Source organism: Callospermophilus lateralis, chromosome 1, assembly GCF_048772815.1.
Source record: "Callospermophilus lateralis isolate mCalLat2 chromosome 1, mCalLat2.hap1, whole genome shotgun sequence".
Classification (NCBI taxonomy): Eukaryota; Metazoa; Chordata; class Mammalia; order Rodentia; family Sciuridae; genus Callospermophilus; species Callospermophilus lateralis.
In genome coordinates, this window is record NC_135305.1 from 43,968,657 (window position 1) to 43,973,544 (window position 4,888).

Consider the following 4,888-nt stretch of genomic DNA (forward strand, 5'->3'; position numbering starts at 1 on the left):
GGGGGAGGTCTAGAGGGTCTGTCCACAAGTGCTGGCTTGGGTATGGTGACTGTGTTTTCTGCTTGGTGGTGGGTCTCACTGTGGCAAGCTAACACTGGGATCTAAGACCAAGTCCTACAATAGCTTTTGTGCCCTGATGCCCAGCCAGTAGAGCCGTGCTCCCAGCTTTTTTGCCTGAGGTTGGGACAGGAGTAGTGGAAACAATCAGGGAAGCTGGCTGATGCAGTCACAGTGGATCACTTTATAGTATTAGCCTAGGGGTAAAGATCCAGAGGCTCTGCCCACACCAGGTCTTACTATGGTAAGCCTGGTGCTGGGCTTTAAGTCTAAGGTCTCTCCCTCCTCTAGGAAGGAGGTAAGTCTTTCCATGGTGCTCACTGTCAGGGTGGAAGATGGGGGTGGCACGATCAACTCTTTCCTTCCTACCATCTTCAATGCTTTTTATTATACTAAAACCAGGCACAATAGTCCCTCATCTGGCTTCCTTAGCTGTTGTTAAGGTAGTATGGTGTGAGAATAGCTGTTCAAACTAGTGTGTCTGTGGGGATATGATTGCTGGAGAATTTTATTAGGCCACCATTTCCTCTGCCTCTAAAACTTGTTCTTTTAACACTAAATTTATATCATTTTGACAGCCATATTATTTTCCAAAATAGAAACAATAATTTTTAAAATGTATTTAACATTTTTAAATGAAGCAATACATTTCTGTAATCAGTTTGGTTTTCAGCACCTACATAAAAAAGTATGTTTAGTTTCAAAGTATAAGATTTTCATTTCTGAAATTTTTGTTTTGTTTTTCTTTTTCATTTCAACCTAATCATTTAGGAAATTATTTCATTTCTCGTATTTCCCTGCTCATTCTCTCTCATACCCATTTTGCCTCATATATATTTCTTTTTTCTCTCTCTCTTTTTTTTGGGGGGGGGTGTACTAGGAATTGAAACCAGCGATGCTTTACCATTGAACTATATCCCCTTATCCCCAGCCCATTTTTTTTTTATTGTGAGACAGGATCTTGGTAAGTTGCCCCAAGGTCTCACTAAGTTGCTGAGGCTGGCTTTGAACTTGTGATTCTCCTGCCCAAGCCTTCCAAATTGCTGAGGTTACAGGCATGCTTCATTATGCCTGGCTTTCATACATATTTATTTCCATATGACATTTCTGAGAAAATCCTTACCTATGGTTTCTGTGTTCCAAGTCATGTTTTCAGTCTCAGCATTTCTTATTCTGTTGCTCATTATGACTAAAATTTCTAGGTGATAAATATTTTACTTTAAAAGTAAAGATCATTTGACCTTATATATTTATCTTCACTTTTTAGAAGTTTCTTTTGTCAACTCAGGATTCTTTTTTTTTTCTTTTTAGCAACTCCTGTGAACTTTCTAACTTTGAAAACTATGCAGAAAATTTATCTATTTTTACCATCTGTCTGTCTCACATTGTATTATTAAGAAAGAACTTTTCAGCATGAATTTCATGAGATGTAGCGGGTGACTAATTCTCATCACACGGTTGCAGGATGAGTTTCTTAACACTTCTGATTTCTGAAGATCCTCTGCTTTATGGTGCATAGCTCTACCTCATTTGCTAGGTAGCAAAGATTTGATATAATTATGGAGTAATTTAAAACATAATTTCTTTTGAGGGGCATTTTATATTTTTTTTAATTAGAGCATTATAATTATACATAGTAGAGTTGGGTTCATTTTGACAAAATCATACATGAAAGGAATTTGATTTCAATCCCCATTCTTCCCCCTTTTCCTTCCTTCCTCCTTCCCCCTATTCTCTTTCCTCTACTGATCTTCCTTTCACTCCTTTATTTTTGATTGGTACTTTTTACATATACATAAAAGTGAAATTCCCTAATTTTGTTAAATTTGTTCTGTATTTCTTCCCCCTTTCCCTTCTTTCTTCCCTCCCTTTCATTCTTCTTCATCTACTCCACTGGTCTTCCCTGTATATTTTTGATATCTAATCCCCCCATACTGCAATCTTTCCTTTATTCTGCTCTAGCTTCCACATATGAGAGAAAACGATTAACTCTTTTTTTTTTCCTGAGTCTGGTTTATTTCACTTAATATGATGTCCTCCATTTCAAATGCCATTATTTCATTCTTCTCTATGGCTGACTAGAACTCCATTGTGTATATATCCCACATTTTCTTGATCCATTCATCTATTGATGGCCATCTGGGCTGATTCCATAATTTACCTATTGTGAATTGTGCTGCTATAAACATTGCCCTGACTCTATCACTGTAGTATGCCTATTTTAGATTTTTTGGGAAAATACCAAAGAGTGGTATAGCTGGATCACATGGTGGTTCCATTCCTAGTTTCACATGGTGGTTCCATTCCTAATTTCTTGTGGATTCTCCACACTGCTATCCAGAATAGTTGTACTGATCTGCAGTTCCAACAATAATGGATCGATTACCTTTTTCTTCCAGGGGTTGGGGGAGACTTCTTGAGTGCAGGTAGTGTTCTGTTTCTTGATCTAGGCACTGGTCACAATGCTGCATTTTGTTTAATTTGTGAAAACTTATCCAGCTATACATATAAGATTTGTGCACTTTTCTTCAATAAATGGCACACTAGAAAATATTGATTAATAAGTAAAATCACTTTTTGTTTAAATTAAGTTATATTTAACCCATTTTTCCAGTGAAGTATTCATTATTTTAAAACTGATCTATAAGAGCTCTTCCAGCAACTCACACTAGAGCCCTTGGAATCAACCTTTACTGCTCTCTTCCTCTCACACTTACCAATCTGTAGGCAAATCCATGCAAGCACCTCATGGGCCTCATAGATGGCTAATACTACCTCTAGTAATATCATCTTATGTATAGATTATTGCAATCATCAAGTAAAAGCTCTCTCTACTGCCACACTGACCTCCAGCCCTTGTTCACCAGGCAGGTAAATCTTGTGAAAATATAGGATAAATTATAGCATTTGTTTACTCTCATCCCTGTGCCTTTATATTTTTCTCCAAGGGAAAGCCAAAACCATTATTGTGACTCATAGAATCCCATAAAATTGGCTTAAGGTGACCTCTCTGACATCACCCACTCCCCTTTCACTTGCTCCTGCAGCCCCACCATGGCCTCCCTGCTGCTCCTTCAACACAGTAGACAAGCTCCAGCAGCTAGTCTCTGCAGTCATATATCCCACCGCCTGGAAAACTCTTCAAGATACTCAGCTCGTGATATAATTTGTCTCACTTTAGATCCCATTGCAAACCTCACCTTCTATTTGAGACCTTCTCTGACTATACCATTTAAAGTTGCAGTTGTCTTCTTCCAGTATTTCCTATCTCCTTCCTCTGCTATATGTTTATAAACTTTCCTTTTGTATGTGTGTGTATATATGTACATATATAAAATGACATATATACACTAAGGGTATGACATAGTTGAAAAGAGATTGTTTTACTTCATTAGCAATTGATTACTACGAGAATTACAGTTAATAAAACTAGAGTTAGCAATAACAAGGTCTCAGAAAACAGATGATACATTTAAAAACAATATATATTGTTTTTAAATGTATCATCTGTGTGTATATACACACACACAGACACACACACACAGACACACACACACACACATATATATATATATATATATATATATATATATATATATATATATGAAAACTGGCAAATAGAACTTATAGAAGACATCTGTTTCTGAAACAACCAAGGTTTATCAATAATAAATTCCTACCCTCAAGCACTCCTAAGTTCCTTTAATGTTCAAAAAACATTGCTTTAGCTTTCTGTTCCACTAAGTAGTTTCTCCCAAAGTTTTCATTTCTGTAGACAATATGCCTGTTTACATTTTTTTGTACCAGTCCTTGTTTAAATAAAAATTTTATTTTTTTCTATGAATTTTTTCCCAATTGTGGGTGCAACTCTATTGATATTGGGGGATAGGAAATAAGGAGAATCTTATATTTCTAAGAATCAAAAAGTTATTAGCCATTAAGTATATTATTTCCAGAGAGAAACATTTCAATTGAATAATTAAAACAAACTGTTGACCAGTACTACTATTCAAGGGACCATCAGCCAGAATGGTTATCACCAATTCAGTTAAGTGTTTCCTTTTCTCAGATTATATCTCCCATGATAAATGGGGCTAAATAATATATTTTAAAACTCCAATTACAAAATGAGATATTTAAATTTATTTGCTTCAGTTTTCAAAGAGTATTGCATAGCACTATAGAATTCTGTATTTGTTTAAAACTCTAATTCAAATCCATATTCTCTTCTCTTCTGAGCCCATTAACATGAGTGGTTTAGAAACAACATATATGAATAACATTTGCTAATCTACTCACAAATGCCTGCTGTGTCTCTAACACTCTACAGTGTCTCCTTATCCTGAATCCAACCCCTTTCTTTCAATATTGAAACATGATGAGGTTATTGCATTTGAGGTATCATTCACTTGTTTTCCTTCTTAATTTTACTCCTATGTAATAATATAAATAAGAATTAACATTGACCCAAATTTATTTGGCCACTACAGGGCCTTTCTACAAAAATAAGAATTTTATGGATTCAAAAGAACATTCTGAATATATTCAGTTATGAGAGAAATCTATTGAGAAATTCTGTTTAGAGATTTTGAAGGTTGTATGGAGAAATTAAAGTAATCCAAGTAAGAAGATAATGACACAGATATGTCTATGATTTCTATGATTTTATCACTTCATAATTTTTGTTTCTATTCATCTTTTCAACAGAACAAACCCTCATTGAGCACTTATGGTATTCTCAGGATAAAAATATAAATAAGATGTAACTCCTAACCACAGGAACCAGCAGCCCTATGGTGTACATTCCATTTGAATTTGAATGGAAACCTTA